The sequence below is a fragment of the Salvelinus alpinus genome, chromosome 24 (assembly GCF_045679555.1).
Source record: "Salvelinus alpinus chromosome 24, SLU_Salpinus.1, whole genome shotgun sequence".
Lineage (NCBI taxonomy): Eukaryota > Metazoa > Chordata > Actinopteri > Salmoniformes > Salmonidae > Salvelinus > Salvelinus alpinus.
Window position 1 is genome coordinate 28,001,132 of NC_092109.1, and position 20,333 is coordinate 28,021,464.

At 46.3% G+C, this 20,333-nt stretch overlaps 1 protein-coding gene across 1 annotated transcript in view; it reads left to right on the top strand.

Annotated features, from left to right (window-relative positions):
* Positions 1 to 351: 351 nt before the first annotated feature.
* Positions 352 to 20,333, top strand: part of LOC139552534 (uncharacterized) — a 387,539-nt gene continuing 367,557 nt past the window's right edge. Inside the window, exon 1 of the mRNA XM_071364352.1 lies at positions 352 to 480. The gene's annotated coding sequence lies outside the window, so the exon portion shown is untranslated. The remainder of the gene's footprint in view (positions 481 to 20,333) is intronic.

Here is a 20,333-nt window from a genome sequence, read left to right on the forward strand (position 1 = left end):
TCCCGTTACGGGGTTTGAGACGCCGAAGCTTCCCACCATTAGCCCTGACAAATTGAAAACCCTAGTCATTGGCGACTTCATTACCCGCAGTATTAGACTTAAAACGAATCATCCAGCGATCATACACAGTTTACCAGGGGGCAGGGCTACCGACGTTAAGGCTAATCTGAAGATGGTGCTGGCTAAAGCTAAAACTGGCGAGTGTAGAGAGTATAGAGATATTGTTATCCACGTCGGAAGCAACGATGTTAGGATGAAACAGTCAGAGGTCACCAAGCGCAACATAGCTTCAGCGTGTAAATCAGCTAGAAAGATGTGTCGGCATCGAGTAATTGTCTCTGGCCCTGTCACGACTTCTACCGAAGATAACCCCTCTCCCTGTTCGGGCGGCGCTCGGCGCTCGGCGTCGCCGGTTTACTAGCCGCCACCGATCCCTTTTTCCTTTTCTGGTTGTTTTGTCTGTGTTCATTTTCACACCTGGTTTCAATTGCATTTATTTCTGTGTGTATATAGGGCACCTGTTACCTGCCTTATTTCGTGCGGGATTAAGCTTGTGTGTATTTGCGCTCGTTTATCTTTGATGCGTCTTGTTTTCGTTATTACGCACTGTAGTTTAGTTTCGGTACTGAGTTTGTTCCTCCGTGTGTTTGGCACGAGTTTCTGTTTTGTTTTCACATTTTTTTGGCACTTGTATGTAGTGTCTGAACTGTGGTTGTTCCTCCGTGTGTTGGCAGGAGTTTTCTGGGTCCGTGGGAGAGCGTAGTTTTGGATTTTTGTCTGTGGCAATTTTGTATTGATGGACTATATATAATATTATATATTAAACACGCTTCTCAGGAATCCCTGCTCTCCTGCGCCTGACTCCTACACCTCTCACCGAGACGCACCTTATCACAGGCCCTCTCCCAGTTAGGGGGAGTGATGAGCTCTACAGCAGAGTCTCACAACTCAATCGCTGGTTGAAAACTGTTTTCTGCCCCTCCCAAAAGATAGAATTTGTAGATAATTGGCCCTCTTTCTGGGACTCACCCACAAACAGGACTAAGCCTGGCCTGCTGAGGAGTGACGGACTCCATCCTAGCTGGAGGGGTGCTCTCATCTTATCTACCAACATAGACAGGGCTCTAACTCCTCTAGCTCCACAATGAAATAGGGTGCAGGCTGTTAGCCAGCCTGCCAGCTTAGTGGAGTCTGCCACTAGCACAGTCAGTGTAGTCAGCTCAGCTATCCCTATTGAGACGGTGTCTGTGCCTCGACCTAGGTTGGGCAAAACTAAACATGGCGGTGTTCGCCTTAGCAATCTCACTAGGATAAAGACCTCCTCCATTCCTGCCATTATTGAAAGAGATCGTGATACCTCACATCTCAACATAGGGCTACTTAATGTTAGATCCCTCACTTCAAAGGCAGTTATAGTCAATGAACTAATCACTGATCATAATCTTGATGTGATTGGCCTGACTGAAACATGGCTTAAGCCTGATGAATTTACTGTGTTAAATGAGGCCTCACCCCCTGGTTACACTAGTGACCATATCCCCCGCGCATCCTGCAAAGGCGGAGGTGTTGCTAACATTTACGATAGAAAATTTCAATTTACAAAAAAAAGAAATGACGTTTTCGTCTTTTGAGCTTCTAGTCATGAAATTTATGCAGCCTACTCAATCACTTTTTATTACTACTGTTTACAGGCCTCCTGGGCCATATACAGCGTTCTTCACTGAGTTCCCTGAATTCCTATCGGACCTTGTAGTCATAGCAGATAATATTCTAATTTTTGGTGATTTTAATATTCACATGGAAAAGTCCACAGACCCACTCCAAAAGGCTTTCGGAGCCATCATCGACTCAGTGGGTTTTGTCCAACATGTCTCTGGACCTACTCACTGTCACAGTCATACTCTGGACCTAGTTTTGTCCCATGGAATAAATGTTGTAGATCTTAATGTTTTTCTTCATAATCCTGGACTATTGTACCACCATGTCACGCCCTGACCGTAGAGATCCTTTTTATGTCTCTATTTTGGTGTGTCAGGGCGTGAGTTTGGGTGGGCATTCTATGTCTGGTGTTCTATGTTGTCCTTGTTTTGTATTTCTGTGTGTTTGGCCTGGTATGGTTCTCAATCAGAGGCAGCTGTCTATCGTTGTCTCTGATTGAGAATCATACTTAGGTAGCCTGTTCCCACCTGTGTTTGTAGGTGGTTGTTTCCTGTTTAGTGTTTGTTTCACCTTTCAGGACTGTTCGTTTGTCGTGTTTGTTATTTTGTCAAGTGTTGCGTATATTTATTAAATAATATGAACACTTACCACGCTGCACCTTGGTCCTCTTCTCCTTCTCCCGACGACGAGCGTTACAGAACCACCCACCACCAAAGGACCAAGCAGCGTGGGAACATGGACTCCTGGACATGGGAGGAAATTTTGGACGGCAAAGGACCATAGGCACAGCCGGGAGAGTATCGCCGTCCGAAAAAGGAGCTGGAGGCAGCTAGAGCAGAGCGGCGACACTATGAGGAGTTGGCGTGAGGTAACGGGCACGAGAGGCAGCCCCAGATTTTTTTGGGGGGTGGGGCACACGGGGAGATTGGCGGACTCAGGTAGGAGACCTGAGCCAACTCCCCGTGCTTACCATGGCGAGAGAGTGACTGGGCAGGCACCGTGTTATGCAGGGAAGCGCAATGTGTCCTCAGTGCGCACGCATAGCCCGGTGCGCTACATCGCAGCTCCTCGAATCGGCCGGGCTAGAGTGGGCATCGAGCCAGGAGGGATGATGCCGGCTCAGCGCATCTGGTCTACAGTGCGTCTGCTCGGCCCGGGGTATACTGCACCAGGCCTACGCACGTTGTCCACAGTTCGCCAGCACAGCCCAGTGCGGCCTGTTCCAACTCCCCGCACTTGCCGGGCTACAGGGGGGATCCAGCCAGAACGGGAGCAGCCAGATCTGCGCTCGAGACCGCCAGTGCGCCTCCACGGCCCAGTGTATCCGGTGCCTCGGCCAAGGACAAGGCCTCCTGCATGTCTCCCCAGCCTGGTGAGTCCTATGCCTGCGCCGAGAATTAACCTTCCTATATGTCTCCCCAGCCTGGTGAGTCCTGTGCCTTCTCCCAGAGCCAGGCCTCTTGTGTGTCTCTCCACTCCAGTGTAGATCCATGGCAAGAAGCCTCCAGTGATGATCCATGGCACGAAGCCTCCAGTGATAATCCATGGCAAGAAGCCTCCAGTGATAATCCATGGCACGAAGCCTCCAGTGATGATCCATGGCACGAAGCCTCCACTGATGATCCATGGCACGAAGCCTCCAGTGATAATCCATGGCACAAAGCCTCCAGTGATGATCCATGGCACGAAGCCTCCAGTGATGATCCATGGCACGAAGCCTCCAGTGATGATCCATGGAAAGAAGCCTCCAGTGGTGATCCATGGCACGAAGCCTCCAGTGATGATCTGGGCCCGCAGCGAGGGTGCCCAGTCCGGGGCCCGCAACGAGGGTGCCCAGTCCGGGGACCGCAACGAGGGTCCCCAGTCCGGGGCCAGCTACAAGGGTCCCCAGTCCGGGGCCCGCGATGAGGGTCCCCGCACCAGAGGTGCCACCAAAGTGGGGTGAGCCAGAGGTGGAGCGAGGTCTGTGTCCCGCACCTGAGACGCCACCGCGGATAGATGCCCACCCAGACCCTCCCCTATAGGTTCATGTTTTGCGGCCGGAGTCCGCACCTTTGGGGGGGGGGGGTACTGTCACGCCCTGACCTTAGAGAGCCTTTTTATGTCTCTATTTGGTTTGGTCAGGGTGTGATTTGGGGTGGGTAGCTAACTTTGTTTGTGGGACTTAGCCCTGTAAGCTTCACGGTTGTTTCTTTCATTTGTTGTTTTGTTGGCGACATTTTTATTTATTTATTATTATTATTATAAATTTATAAATTTTATCCCATTTTCTCCCCAATTTTCGTGGTATCCAATCGCTAGTAATTACTATCTTGTCTCATCGCTACAACTCCCGTACGGGCTCGGGAGAGACGAAGGTCAAAAGCCACGCGTCCTCCGAAGCACAACCCAACCGCACTGCTTCTTAACACAGCGCGCCTCCAACCCGGAAGCCAGCCGCACCAATGTGTCGGAGGAAACACCGTGTACCTGGCCCCCTTGGTTAGCGCGCACTGCGCCCAGCCCGCCACAGGAGTCGCTGGAGCGCGATGAGACAAGGATATCCCTACCGGCCAAACCCTCCCTAACCCGGACGACGCTAGGCCAATTGTGCGTCGCCCCACGGACCTCCCGGTCGCGGCCGGCTGCGACAGAGCCTGGGCGCGAACCCAGAGACTCTGGTGGCGCAGCTAGCACTGCGATGCAGTGCCCTAGACCACTGCGCCACCCGGGCGGCCCCGTTGGCGACATTTTTAATAAAAAGGAAAATGTATGCTCACCACGCTGCACCTTGGTCTCCTCCTTACAACGGCCGTGACAAAAGGAGAATCACCTGCTTGAAATCAAATTATTTATAACTACTTCTAGAAAGTGTAAATAATAATGTCAGGGCCATTATAGGATTTATTTGTGGAATAAGCTAAGATGTATAAATTATTCAGATTGTTTTGTTTTGATCAACTGCACACGAAGACATACAGTGCATTCGGAAAGTATTCAGACCCATTGACCTTTTCCACATTTTGTTATGTTACAGCCTGTTTTGAATCCCTTTGGCCCGACAGTCTAGGGGGGATGGTAATGGGACCCGTAACACAACTCATGCAAATTATAGTAGTGAAAACGTAACAGTGAGAACAAATAACACAGACAACTTAATTACCGTCAAACACTAAATGTTTATTTATAAACACACGGTAAATGGGGGGAAGCAGGAAAAGGGGCTGAGCGGGACCCAAGGAATGAAAGAATAATAACTCAAAAACACCCCTAAGCTAGACTAGCCTACTTCACAAACAGCTAACTAACTAACCAAAAATACAGGGGGTGGTCCGCCCAGTTCTAACTAGTGTTTTTAACAATGTTTAACTACGGGTAGTGTAGCCCAAGGGCGACTTGTCTGGTTACCCCCTTTTCCCACCATCAAACAAACACTCAAACACCATAACCAAAACAATACTCACAGGTGGGGACAAAGTGACATGTAGATGCAAAACACACAAGCGATCTACAGACAGAAGGCATGTCACAAAGAGATTGAGCTGGGGAGAAAACAACTGACAGGGGTTTTAAACCAAGGGAAAGGGACTGTGATTGGGTAAGGGAAAAGGAGCAGGTGTCTTCCGATTAGCGACTGATTGATGACTGATTGGGGAATGATTATTGTCACCTGTGAGTAGGGGAGAAGGAGAGAAAAGAAATACACACAGGATACACACCGAACACTTGTATCCGTAACACAGCCTTATTCTAAAACGGATTAAATAAAAATTTTCCTCATCAATCTACACACAATACCCCTTAATGACAAAGCAAAAACAGGTTTTTAAAAAACCCCTGAAATAATACATTTACATAAGCATTCAGACCCTTTACTCAGTACTTTGTTGAGGCACCTTTGGTAGCGATTACAGCCTTGAGTCTTCCTGGGAATGGCACACCTGTATTTGGGAAGTTTCTCCCATTATTTTCTGCAGATCCTCCCAAGCTCTGTCAGGTTGGATGGGAGCGTCGATGCACAGCTATTTTCAGGTCTCTCCAGAAATGTTTGATCGGGTTCTGGCTGGGCCACTCAAGGACATTCAGAGACTTGTCCTGAAGCCACTCCTGCGTTTTCTTGGCTGTGTGCTTAGGGTCGTTGTCCTGTTGGAAGGTTAATCTTTCACCCCAGTCTAAGGTCCTAGCAGGTTTTCATCAAGGATCTCTCTGCACTTTGCTCCGTTCATCTTTCCCTTGATCCTGACTAGTCTCCCAGTGCCTGCCGCAGAAAAACACCCCCACAGCATGATGCTGCCACCACCATGCTTCATCGTAGGGATGGTGCCAGGTTTCCTGCAGACGTGACGCTTGGCATTTAGGCCAAAGAGTTCAATCTTGGTTTCATCAGACCAATGAATCTTGTTTCTCATGGTCTAGGAGTCCTTTACGTGCCTGTTGGTAAACTCCAAGTGGGCTGTCATGTGCCTTTTACTGAGGAGTGGCTTCCGTCTGGCCATTCTACCATAAAGGCCTGATTGTCCTTGGTTGTCCTTCTGGAAGGTTCTCCCATCTCCACAGAGGAACTGAAGCTCTGTCAAAATGACCAACGTGCTCTTGGTGACCTCCCTGACCAAGGCCCTTCTACCCCGATTGCTCAGTTTGGCTGGGCGACCAGCTCTAGGAAGAGTCTTGGTGGTTCCAAACTTCTTCCATTTAAGAAGGATGGAGGCCACTGTGTTCTTGGAGACCTTCAATGCTGCAGAAATGTTTTGGTACCTTTCCCGAGATATGTGCCTCGACACAATCCTGTCTCAGGCTTTTGCTCTGAAATGCACCGTGAACTGTGGGACCTTATATAGACAGGTGTGTGCCTTTCCAAATCATGTCCAATCATTTGAACTTACCACAGGTGGACTCCAATCAAGTTGTAGAAACATCTAAAGGATGATCAATGGAAACAGGATGCATCTGAGCTTAATTTAGATAGCAAAGGGTCTAAATAGCAAAGGGTCTAAATACTTATGGAAATAAAGTATTTCTGTTTTTTATACATTTGCAAGAATTTCTCAAAACCTGTTTTCACTCTGTCATTATCGGGTATTGTGTGTAGATTGATGAGAATATATATTTTTTAAATACATTTTAGAATAAGGCTGTAACGTAACAAAATGTGCAAAAAGTCAAAAGTCTGAATACTTTCTGAATGCAATGTACGTATGTGGATACCAAAATATTTTTTCATTTCAACAGTTTTCTAGAAGAAGTGGTGCGTTATTTGAAAAAACTACAAGGGTGCCAATATTTTTCACCACAACTTTACAATTATTTGTAAGGTCCCTCAGTCGTGCAGTGAATGCAGCTCAGCATTAAACACAATTTTCACCAAGCTTAGGACCCAGGTACTGAAAACTCCCCTCTGCAACTGGATCCTGGACTTCCTGATGGGCTAACTAACGCCACGCTGACCCTCAACACGGGGGCCCCACAGGGGTGTGTTCTTAGTCCCCTCCTGCCTCCCTGTTCACCCACGACTGTGTGGCCATGCATGACTCCAACACCAGCTTCAAGTTTGCTGACGACATGGCGGTGGTAAGCCTGATCACTGGTAATGATGAGACAGCCTACATGGAGGAGGTCAGTGACCTGGCAGTGTGGGGCCAGAACAACAACCTCTCCTTCAACGTCAGTAAGATCTAGGAGCTTATCATGGACTATAGGAAACGGGGGGGCGAGCACACCCTCATTCACATCTACGGGAGGGCAGTAGAGTGGGTTGAGAGCTTCAAGTTCCTCAATGTCCAAATCACTAAGAACTTAAAATGGTCCACACACACACCACAGTCATGAAGAAGTCACAACAGCACCTCTTCCCCCTCAGGAGGTTTAGCATGGGCCCTCAAATTCTCAAAAAGGTCTACAGTTGTGCCATTGAGAGCATCTTGACTGGCTATATCACTGCTTGGTATAGCTATAGCACCGCTCTCAATCGCATGGCGCTACAGAGGGTGGTGCGGACAGCCCAATACATCACTAGGACCGAGCTCCCTGCTATCCAGGAACTCTATTTCAGGTGGGATGAAAGAAAGGCCCGGAAAATCGTTAAAGACTCCAACCATCCAAGCCATAGACTGTTCTCTCTGCTTCCGTATGGCAAGCGTTACTAGTGCATCCCACTGCCATAAGACTGCTAATTAGCAAAAAAATGGCTACACGGACTACACTATATACACTACATGACCAAAAGTATATGGACACGTGCTCGTCGAACATCTCATTACAAAATCATGGGCATTAACATGGAGTTAGTCCACCCCTTTGCTGCTATAACAGCAGTGAGGTTGGGCACTGATGTTTGGCGGTTAGGCCTAGCTTGCAGTCGGCGTTCCAATTAATCCCAAAGGTGGTAGAAGGGGTTGAGCTCATGGTTCTGTGCAGGCCAGTCAGGTTCTTCCACACCGATATCGACAAACCATTTCTGTACGGACCTCGCTTTGTGCACGTGGGCATTGTCATGCTGAAACAAGCCGAGTGTCTGCACGTTTTCACTCCTCCACTTTTAATTAAGGTCACTAATTAATTAGGAACTCCCCACACCTGGTTGTCTAGGGCTTAATTGAATAGAAAAAACTAAAACCTGCAGACACTAGGCCTCCATTAAATGAGTTTGACACCCCTGGTTTACAAGGTGGTGCATTGTAGGCAATTCTCGTCACTGCATAGTGTGTTAACATACTCTTAATTCTTAAGTTAAGTACACACTATCAGGGCACAAGGTGAGTCCCAGATGCAGACACAGGAGGCAGATGGTTAGAGTCCAAGATGTTTATTAACAATCCAAAAGGGGTAGGCAAGAGAATGGTCGTGGACAGGCAAAAGGTCCAAACCAGTTCAGAGTTCCAGAGGTACAGAATGGCAGGCAGACTCGAGGTCAGGGCAGGCAGCATGGTCAGGCAGGCGGGAATGGAGTCCAGAAAAACAGGCAAAGGTCAAAACCAGGAGGACTAGTAAAAGAGCATAGAAAAGAAGGCACATGGAAAAAACACGCTGGTTAACTTGAACATAAAAGACAAACTGGCACAGAGAGACAGGAAACAGGGATAAATACACCAGGGAAAATAAGAGACAGCTGGAGGGGGTGGAGACAATCACAAGGACAGGTGAAACAGATCAGAGCGATCTTTTTTCTCATATTCACCATTTCAGATCTTTTAAGGGCAATGTTTCATTTCATTTTCACTTAATGCTTTCGTGGTAACGAATGTGACAGGGTTTTGACATGTTTAGGGTATGAAATGGGACACAATTCTTTAAGGGGGCAAGAAAATGTACATGTGGTACTTTATTGTATGGAACAGTGTTTAAATTCAATTTAACTAATTTGAAATTGTGCAGTCCTGTACCAAGGTAATGTACTGTAATATAAAGGCCTCTCTCTCCTCCCCTCAGAGTCAGTATAACGGCTGTCTAAAGTGTTGTGGGATCTGACATCAGAGGGATTGTCTGAGTTGAGTATGACCTGGCTATGGAGCTCACATCCTGTTTTTCCTTCCCCCAACATCCCAGTCTACCTGCGTACAAAACTGTAAACTTCAAGATACATCTCAGAGCCAGGAGATTTCTCTTTGAGGAATCCCAGGTTTTGAAGTGAATGAATCAGAAAACAAATCCATCCAGGGGAATAAAAGTTTCTGTGAGTGGGCACTATTTACAGGTGATTCATTTAATCTTACAGCGTAGAATGCTGTCCTTATGTCATGGAGGATAAATTGATGTCATTTAGGCAAAGTGTGGATACTTATTTGGTCATTTTGATTACTTGGAAAACAAGTCAATTTGAGCTGAGTGTGCTGATAACTGAAACCTCTGTCAATGGTTTACACCACTGTACATGGCTGGTGAATGCTGTCACAGAACTCTGCACATACACACAACCCACATGTTAGCATGCACAAGACAGACAGACACACACACACACACACACACACACACACACACACACACACACACACACACACACACACACACACACACACACACACACACACACACACACACACACACACACACACACACACACACACACACACACACACACACACACACACACACACACACACACACACACACACACACACACACACACAATCACTAAAGCATCCTGGCTACTCTGCAGTGCTTCCCATCTCAGCTTAGTGTTCAGGCTGCATTGGCACACATGATTAAATGACCATGTGGGTTGAGCTCTAGCAAGTCGATCAAAGATAATGATATTGTAGTATGGGCGAGAAGAGGAAGAGGAGGAGGAAGAAAAAGTAGAATATAAAGAAGTAGACTCTTTGGTAATGTGAGAAGAAATAAATAGGCCAAGGATAATCCCCAACATTAGAGCCTAGCATGTGATTAGGGGGAGAGGGAAAAACTGCATAACTAACTAAAATCCTATCAAGTCCTAAAAATAATAGGGTATTTCTCTGTCCTTTGTGACCTTTTCCACTTTTCCTGAGAAGCGCTTATTTTGGTCTGTTGGTGAACTGCCAAACCTATGAAAACGTATTCAGACTAAAAGCTTACTAGGACCCTCTCGTCTATATCAGTGCTTTATCAGTTATTTTGGCACTATTATAACTATCCATGCTAATATGATGTGTTAGTTAGAGCATGCATGTATATGGGTATATGTTTCTGTGTGCATCTTAAGAGTGTGTGTACATGTGTCTGTGTGTACATGTGTCTGTGTGTACATGTGTCTGTGTGTACATGTGTCTGTGTGTGCATGTGTCTGTGTGTACATGTGTCTGTGTGTACATGTGTCTGTGTGTGCATGTGTCTGTGTGTACATGTGTCTGTGTGTACATGTGTCTGTGTGTGCATGTGTCTGTGTGTACATGTGTCTGTGTGTACATGTGTCTGTGTGTACATGTGTCTGTGTGTACATGTGTCTGTGTGCACATGTGTCTGTGTGTACATGTGTCTGTGTGTACATGTGTCTGTGTGTACATATGTCTGTGTGTGCATGTGTCTGTGTGTACATGTGTCTGTGTGTACATGTGTCTGTGTGTACATGTGTCTGTGTGTACATGTGTCTGTGTGTACATGTGTCTGTGTGTGCTTGTGTCTGTGTGTGCTTGTGTCTGTGTGTACATGTGTCTGTGTGTACATGTGTCTGTGTGTACATGTGTCTGTGTGTACATGTGTCTGTGTGTGCTTGTGTCTGTGTGTGCTTGTGTCTGTGTGTACATGTGTCTGTGTGTACATGTGTCTGTGTGTACATGTGTCTGTGTGTGCATGTGTCTGTGTGTACATGTGTCTGTGTGTACATGTGTCTGTGTGTACATGTGTCTGTGTGTACATGTGTCTGTGTGTGCTTGTGTCTGTGTGTGCTTGTGTCTGTGTGTACATGTGTCTGTGTGTACATGTGTCTGTGTGTACATGTGTCTGTGTGTACATGTGTCTGTGTGTGCTTGTGTCTGTGTGTGCTTGTGTCTGTGTGTACATGTGTCTGTGTGTACATGTGTCTGTGTGTACATGTGTCTGTGTGTACATGTGTCTGTGTGTGCATGTGTCTGTGTGTACATGTGTCTGTGTGTACATGTGTCTGTGTGTACATGTGTCTGTGTGTACATGTGTCTGTGTGTACATGTGTCTGTGTGTGCCTGTGTCTGTGTGTACATGTTTCTGTGTGTACATGTGTCTGTGTGTACATGTGTCTGTGTGTACATGTGTCTGTGTGTACATGTGTCTGTGTGTACATGTGTCTGTGTGTGCATGTGTCTGTGTGTACATGTGTCTGTGTGTACATGTGTCTGTGTGTACATGTGTCTGTGTGTACATGTGTCTGTGTGTACATGTGTCTGTGTGTGCTTGTGTCTGTGTGTGCTTGTGTCTGTGTGTACATGTGTCTGTGTGTACATGTGTCTGTGTGTACATGTGTCTGTGTGTACATGTGTCTGTGTGTGCTTGTGTCTGTGTGTGCTTGTGTCTGTGTGTACATGTGTCTGTGTGTACATGTGTCTGTGTGTGCATGTGTCTGTGTGTACATGTGTCTGTGTGTACATGTGTCTGTGTGTACATGTGTCTGTGTGTACATGTGTCTGTGTGTACATGTGTCTGTGTGTGCATGTGTCTGTGTGTACATGTGTCTGTGTGTACATGTGTCTGTGTGTGCATGTGTCTGTGTGTACATGTGTCTGTGTGTACATGTGTCTGTGTGTGCATGTGTCTGTGTGTACATGTGTCTGTGTGTACATGTGTCTGTGTGTACATGTGTCTGTGTGTACATGTGTATGTGTGTACATGTGTCTGTGTGTGCATGTGTCTGTGTGTACATGTGTCTGTGTGTACATGTGTCTGTGTGTACATGTGTCTGTGTGTACATGTGTCTGTGTGTACATGTGTCTGTGTGTGCTTGTGTCTGTGTGTGCTTGTGTCTGTGTGTACATGTGTCTGTGTGTACATGTGTCTGTGTGTACATGTGTCTGTGTGTACATGTGTCTGTGTGTACATGTGTCTGTGTGTGCTTGTGTCTGTGTGTGCTTGTGTCTGTGTGTACATGTGTCTGTGTGTACATGTGTCTGTGTGTACATGTGTCTGTGTGTACATGTGTCTGTGTGTACATGTGTCTGTGTGTGCATGTGTCTGTGTGTACATGTGTCTGTGTGTACATGTGTCTGTGTGTACATGTGTCTGTGTGTACATGTGTCTGTGTGTACATGTGTCTGTGTGTGCATGTGTCTGTGTGTGCATGTGTCTGTGTGTACATGTGTCTGTGTGTACATGTGTCTGTGTGTACATGTGTCTGTGTGTACATGTGTCTGTGTGTGCTTGTGTCTGTGTGTACATGTGTCTGTGTGTACATGTGTCTGTGTGTACATGTGTCTGTGTGTACATGTGTCTGTGTGTACATGTGTCTGTGTGTGCTTGTGCGTATGTCTTTGTTGTGCAGTGAATGCAGAACAACAAGCCGGCAGCAAAACCCAACAGGAGAAAAGCCAAAAACCCAGCTATCTTGAAGGACTGCGGTATGAAATGATTTGCATAAGCCTCCTTTCATCTGAAAGCTGGGGAGAAGTTTATGAACCCCTTTATTTTGCTGTGCCAAAGACCTCTTTTTGCTAGAATACAATTGTTTCCTAGCTAAATGATTAAACCGTTTTCTGTGGCACACTAACTGAAGCAAAGTGAGTCACACTGTGGCTCCTGGGGCTGATTTATATGAAATTCCCAGCATCTCACAGTCCTGCTCAATGAGGAGTCCAGACCCATTTGTCATTGTGGCTGGCCAATGAAACGGCAAAGCACCTTAACCAGTCTGCTGGACCTGCTCATTAGATTCACCCCTACGCTATCGACGCGCACACAGGCACACACACGCATACTTCAAAATCTTCCCAAGAAATGTCTAGCTCTACTGCACAAAGCATGTTATGGTTTTTGGCACATAAAAACCACTGACAATTCTTGATGAGGAAGTGCTTCTGTTATCCTTTGTGCTTTCTTGTTACACAAATGTGGCTGTACATGCCTTGCCTAACGTGCACCTTGAGGTGGTTCAGTGCGTGTGTGTGTGTGTGTGTGTGTGTGTGTGTGTGTGTGTGTGTGTGTGTGTGTGTGTGTGTGTGTGTGTGTGTGTGTGTGTGTGTGTGTGTGTGTGTGTGTGTGTGTGTGTGTGTGTGTGTGTGTGTGAATTTGAAAATCCCTTTATTGGGTCAATACCCTACAGTACATGATCATTCAACCCTCAGAAATCATGTACCCCCATGCTCATGTGTACCAACGTCAAAAGCAAAAAACTGAAGTTTGAGAGGATTTAAAAGGACAACTCTGCATCCCCCTCTGAGTCAACAGAGCATGACGCCCCCTGAAGGCCCCATGTATGGATGAAAAGCCTAAGAGAAAGAGAGAAATATAAAGAAAGAGACAGAAAGAGAAAGAGAGTAAAAATGGCGGGTGCTCCTAGAGGTGGCCATTCAGGCAAACCCTATGGACCAGGTCCCCAGGCTGGGCTATGACGTTGTGGATGTGCAGCTTGGCGTACCATCTGCTGTAGAGGTGCCCACAGACTCTTAGCTCTAAACCAATAACTCTTCTCCTTTAATGCTCACAGCTACACTCCATCTCCCACCCACCCAAAATCCTTTTAGGTGATTGTGACAGAGGCTGTACTGGTCTGGTGGTTTCATATCAATACAGGACCTCCCAGAGCTGACATTAATGTGATGAGTGTATCCAAGCCCTGTGTGTGCCTCCCTTCTGATGATGACATGGGGGTCCTGATGCTGACCCTCCCTGTCAGCCTCTTCCTGCCTGCTACCAAGCAGTGCTGCTCGGGTTCCAGTCTGAGGAGGAGGAGGTGGACTACATACAGACCTTATTAGGCTGATTACCGCCAAGAAAACACCATGCCAGTCTTACCGTGTTAGCTCACAGGTGAACATGAGCTGTCAAAGCAGCCAAACATACTGTACACTCAGTGGAGGCTGCTGAGGGAACGGCTCATAATAATGTCCGGAACGGAGCAAATGTAATAGTATCAAACACATGGAAACCATGTGTCTGATGTATTTGATACCATTCCACTGATTCCACTCCAGTCTTTACGAGCCCGTCCTCCCCAATTAAGGTGCCACCAACCTCCTGTGGTACAGCTGCACTGACTACAACAAATGTTCAGAGGAGATGAAGTGCGGCGAAGGAGGCGAGACTGAATCCGTCCTACTTTTCTGGGTTTGTCAAGCAGGCCAAGATGGCCTGATGTGGTGGGAAGGGCTGGAGGGAGAAGGAAGAGCCATAGCACAATGCCCCAACACCAACCCAACCCAGCACCCTACTGCCCACTCTGCTGTGGGGCAGCTCCATTTCAAAGGACAGCATTGTAATGCACAGGGTAGCCACTCATGTGTTGTATATGCATACACTTACAGTGAGTCCCGTACTAGCGTATATGGCCCTGCTAGAATTCAGTTTGTACAGATTCTCACTTTATAAACCTCATCGATCTCTGTCAACTCAGGCCATTTTACGTCCATTAAATAAGGTATAAAAATGTACCAACTCAATTTCAACCAGATGTCAAATTGGTGCCTGACATTTATTTAATTTAGTCATCTGGAAAGGAGGGGGGAAACAAGTCCCAAAAAATATATCAATATCTATTTGTACACCTGAGAAAGCAAGTGAGAGATTGGCTCATGTAAACAGAGACAAATCTACAGGATATATTCAGAAATTACAACATTTACCGCAGCAGATTAAGCTACTCATCAGTCCAAACGTTACACAATGACATCAGGCCAGTGTCTCAGTCAGTGGTTATAGTCTACACTCTTAGAATAAAAAGTGCTATCTAGAACCTAAAAGGGTTCTTCGGCTGTCCCCATAGGTGAACCCTTTGAAGAACTCTATTTGATTCCAGGTAGAACCCTTTCCACAGAGGGTTCTACATGGAACCCGAAAGGGTTTTACCTGGAGCCAAAAAGGGTTCTCCTATGGGGACAGCCGAAAAACCCCTGTGGAACACTTTTTCTAAGAGTGTACGTTATAAAAACCTTGAGAACAGCGTTTCTTACTCCTGGTCCTGGGGACTCTCCTGGGTGCACATGTTTGTTTTCCCCTTAGCACCGCACACCTGATTCAAACAATCAAAGCTATATGGTGAGTTGATCATTTGAATCATGTGCACCTCTTTGGGTCCCCTGGACCAGAATGAATAAACACTGCTTTGACGAATGTTACTTTATTTCCTTCACTCTACTATATTGCTGTAATGTTTCTGCTGTGAATTGCAGACAATATGAGTTTACCCTTAAATCATGTTTGCATGAACTGAATCTGCAACAAGATAAATAAATATTGAATAAGGTGGGGAAAAACACAAAGAAATATGGGCAGAGCGGACAACTGGGATTGTAGAGTAAATTAATATAAACTGTATGCTATGCGTCACTGTTATCTTTTAAATGGGGTGCTTTTGAGGAAAGAACATATGTAGGTATTGTTATGCAATTCCCCAAACAATCAAAAGTAATGATGGTTGCAAATAGTGTTCTTACTAGAATGGGAGAAATCTGAAACATCTGAATAAAATAGAAAATGCAAGCAAGCACTTCACTAACAATCAAATAATGCAAGGGACATACTGTACTAGCTATATGTCAACTTGTGACACCATACCATCAAGGAACTAGAGGAAAATAGAATAACATTTCATTTGAACCCGCTGTCATACCTACATAACCCTGCCATATACAGTAGGACTGACATGTACAAAAAAGTCCCCAAAAATGTATGCACTCACTAGTGTATTTGTATTTGTATTTATTATGGATCCCCATTAGCTGTCTCCAAGGCAGCTACCCTTCCTGGGGTCCAGAAAAGTGAAGGCAGTTGTATAATTGCAAAAACATTACAATATATTCACAACAGATTTCACAACACATTAAGTGTGTGCCCTCAAGCCGCTACTCTACTACCACATATCTACAATGGTGTAAGGTGCTCTGGATGAGAGTGTCTGCTAAATTACTAAATGTAAATGTAAGAACAGATTTCATGAGGAATCATAAAACTGATGCCAGCTCAATACTATATGACAATGGCATGAGATTGTGAAGTGACAATGCTCTGTCATTCGTCATAAGCTAAAATCAGCTGTTATGACTCTCAATTACATCTGTTATGTCAGTCCAATGATAGGGTTATACACTGTAAAGCATTAAAATAGAACAGGGCTCTCCAACCCTGTTCCTGGAGAGCGACCATCCTGTAGGTTTTCACTCCAACCCTGCTCCTGGAGAGCTACCATCCGGTAGGTTTTCACTCCAACCCTATTCCTGGAGAGCTACCATCCGGTAGGTTTTCACTCCGACCTTGTTCCTGGAGAGCTATCATACCGTAGGTTTTCACTCCAACCCTATTCCTGGAGAGCTACCATACCGTAGGTTTTCCCTCCAACCCTGTTCCTGGAGAGCAACCATCCTGTAGGTTTTCACTCCAACCTTGTTCCTGGAGAGCTATCATACCATAGGTTTTCACTCCAACCCTGCTCCTGGAGAGCTACCATCCGGTTGGTTTTCACTCCAACCCTATTCCCGGAGAGCTACCATCCGGTAGGTTTTCACTCCAACCCTGCTCCTGGAGAGCTACCATCCGGTAGGTTTTTACTCCAACCCTGTTCCCGGAGAGCTACCATCCGGTAGGTTTTCACTCCAACCCTGCTCCTGGAGAGCTACCATCTGGTAGATTTTCACTCCAACCCTGTTCCTGGAGAGCTACCATCCGGTTGGTTTTCACTCCAACCCTAATCCCGGAGAGCTACCATCCGGTAGGTTTTCACTCCAACCCTGCTCCTGGAGAGCTACCATCCGGTAGGTTTTCACTCCAACCCTGTTCCCGGAGAGCTACCATCCGGTAGGTTTTCACTCCAACCCTGCTCCTGGAGAGCTACCATCTGGTAGGTTTTCACTCCAACCCTGTTCCTGGAGAGCTACCATCCGGTAGGTTTTCACTCCAACCCTGTTCCTGGAGAGCTACCATCCGGTAGGTTAGCACTCCAACCCTGTTCCTGGAGAGCTACCATCCGGTAGGTTTTCACTCCAACCCTGTTCCTGGAGAGCTACCACCCGGTAGGTTTTCACTCCAACCCTGTTCCTGGAGAGCTATCATCCGGTAGGTTTTCACTCCAACCTTGTTCCTGGAGAGCTACCATCCGGTAGGTTTTCACTCCAACCCTGTTCCTGGAGAGCTACCACCCGGTAGGTTTTCACTCCAACCCTGTTCCTGGAGAGCTATCATCCGGTAGGTTTTCACTCCAACCCTGCTCCTGGAGAGCTACCATCCGGTAGGTTTTCACTCCAACCCTGTTCCCGGAGAGCTACCACCCGGTAGGTTTTCACTCCAACCCTGCTCCTGGAGAGCTACCATCTGGTAGGTTTTCACTCCAACCCTGTTCCTGGAGAGCTACCATCCGGTTGGTTTTCACTCCAACCCTATTCCCGGAGAGCTACCATCCGGTAGGTTTTCACTCCAACCCTGCTCCTGGAGAGCTACCATCCGGTAGGTTTTCACTCCAACCCTGTTCCCGGAGAGCTACCATCCGGTAGGTTTTCACTCCAACCCTGCTCCTGGAGAGCTACCATCTGGTAGGTTTTCACTCCAACCCTGTTCCTGGAGAGCTACCATCCGGTAGGTTTTCACTCCAACCCTGTTCCTGGAGAGCTACCATCCGGTAGGTTTTCACTCCAACCCTGTTCCTGGAGAGCTACCATCCGGTAGGTTTTCACTCCAACCCTGTTCCTGGAGAGCTACCACCCGGTAGGTTTTCACTCCAACCTTGTTCCTGGAGAGCTATCATCCGGTAGGTTTTCACTCCAACCCTGTTCCTGGAGAGCTACCATCCGGTAGGTTTTCACTCCAACCCTGTTCCTGGAGAGCTACCACCCGGTAGGTTTTCACTCCAACCCTGTTCCTGGAGAGCTATCATCCGGTAGGTTTTCACTCCAACCCTGTTCCTGGAGAGCAACCATCCTGTAGGTTTTCACTCCAACCCTGCTCCTGGAGAGCTATCATCCGGTAGGTTTTCACTCCAACCCTGTTCCTGGAGAGCTACCATGATTCTAATAATTAGCTGGTTGATAAGATGAATCAGGTTAGTTACAACTGGGGTTGGAGTGAAAACCTACAGGAGGGTAGCTCTCCAGGAACAGGGTTGGAGTGAAAACCTACAGGAGGGTAGCTCTCCAGGAACAGGGTTGGAGTGAAAACCTACAGGAGGGTAGCTCTCCAGGAACAGGGTTGGAGTGAAAACCTACAGGAGGGTAGCTCTCCAGGAACAGGGTTGGAGAGCCCTGCAATAGAGAGTTCACGTGGAGTTCAACTGAAAATAGCATTCTTGCAATTGTATGATCAAGGTCAAGTTAAGCTTGAACTCAACTAACAATCAAATTGACAGCATTTGGCTGACATCGGATTTAGTGATCATAATATAATAGCCAAATCTAGATAAAACTAAGTTCCAAAGACTGGATCTACAATTGTGTATAAGCGATCATACAAGAAGGTTTGCAATGTTTCCTATGTCAAAGATGTGAGAAATATTTGTTGGTCTGATGTGTGTAATGAGGAACAACCTGACGCCTCATTTCAAGCATTTATGAAATTGCTTATTCCGGTTACTGATAGGCATGTGCCCATCAAGAAACTGACTGTTAGAACTACCAAATTCCCATGGATAGATGATGAAAAGCTGTATGGCTGAGGGGGATGAGGCAAAAGGAATAGCAAATAAGTCTGACAACACAACAGATTGGCAAACATACAGTCAATATAGAAATCACATAACTAAACTCTACAAAAAGAAGAACAAACTATACTATGGAACAAAGATAAATTATTTAAAGAATGATAGTAAAAAGCTTAGGAGTACCTTAAAGTAAAAGTTACATTTTCCTTAAAATGAAATTCTAAGCAAAAAAGTCTAGGCAACTCAGCTCCATCCTTCAATAAGGCAGATGGCTTGTTCATAAGAAAACCCTTTGATATTGCAAACCACATCAATAACGTTTTGTTGACAAGATTAGCAAACTTAGGCATGACATGCAAACAAAAAACGCTGAGCCTTCATGTCATGCATAACGGACCAAATAATGAAAGACAATCCCCTGTTTTGAAATCCGCAAAGTTGGTGTGGAAGAGGTGAAAAAATGGTTACTATCCATAAATAAGAACAAGCCACCTGGTACCGACAACCTGGACGATAAATTGTTGAATTTGGTAACAGAATACATTAAGACTCCTGTTTGTCATTCCGCAGCGCAAGGGGGAAAAACTGCCTTTTAAGGGAAGTTAGGAACCAATATACACAGGCAGTTAGGAAAACAAAGACTTTTTCATCCTGTAGCACAAACTCCAAAAAGTTCTGGGACACTGTAAAGTCCATGGAGAATAAGAGCACCTCCTCCCAGCTGCCCACTGCACTGAGGCTAGGAAAAACTGTCACCGCCGATACATCTACGATAATCGAGAATTTCAAAAAGCATTTTTCTACGGCTGGCCATGCTTTCCACCTGGCTACAGCTCTGCACTCCCCACAGCAACTTTCCTAAATCCAGATAGCTGATGTTCTGAAAGAGCTGCAAAATCTGGACCCCTACAAATCAGCTGGGCTAGACAATCTGGACCCTCTCTATCTAAAATTATCTGTCGCCATTGCAACCTCTATTACTAGCTTGTTCAACCTCTCTTTGGTATCGTCTGAGATCCCCAAAGATTGGAACGCTGCCGTGGTCATCCCCCTCTTCAAAGGGGGAGACACTCCAGACCCAAACTGTTACAGACCTACATCTATCCTACCCTGCCTTTCCAAGGTCCTCGAAAGCCAAGTTAACAAACAGATCACCGACCATTTCGAATCCCACCGTACCTTCTCTGCTATGCAATCTAGTTTCCGAGCTGGTCATGGGTGCACCTCAGCCACGCTCAAGGTCCTAAACAATATCATAACCGCCATCGATAAAAGACAATACTGTGCAGCCGTATTCATCGACCTGGCCAAGGCTTTCGACTCTGTCAATCACCACATTCTTATCAGCAGACTCAACAGCCTTGGTTTCTCAAATGACTGCATCGCCTGGTTCACCAACTACTTCTCAGACAGAGTTCAGTGTGTCAAATTGGAGGGCATGTTGTCCGGACCTCTGGCAGTCTCTATGGGGGTGCCACAG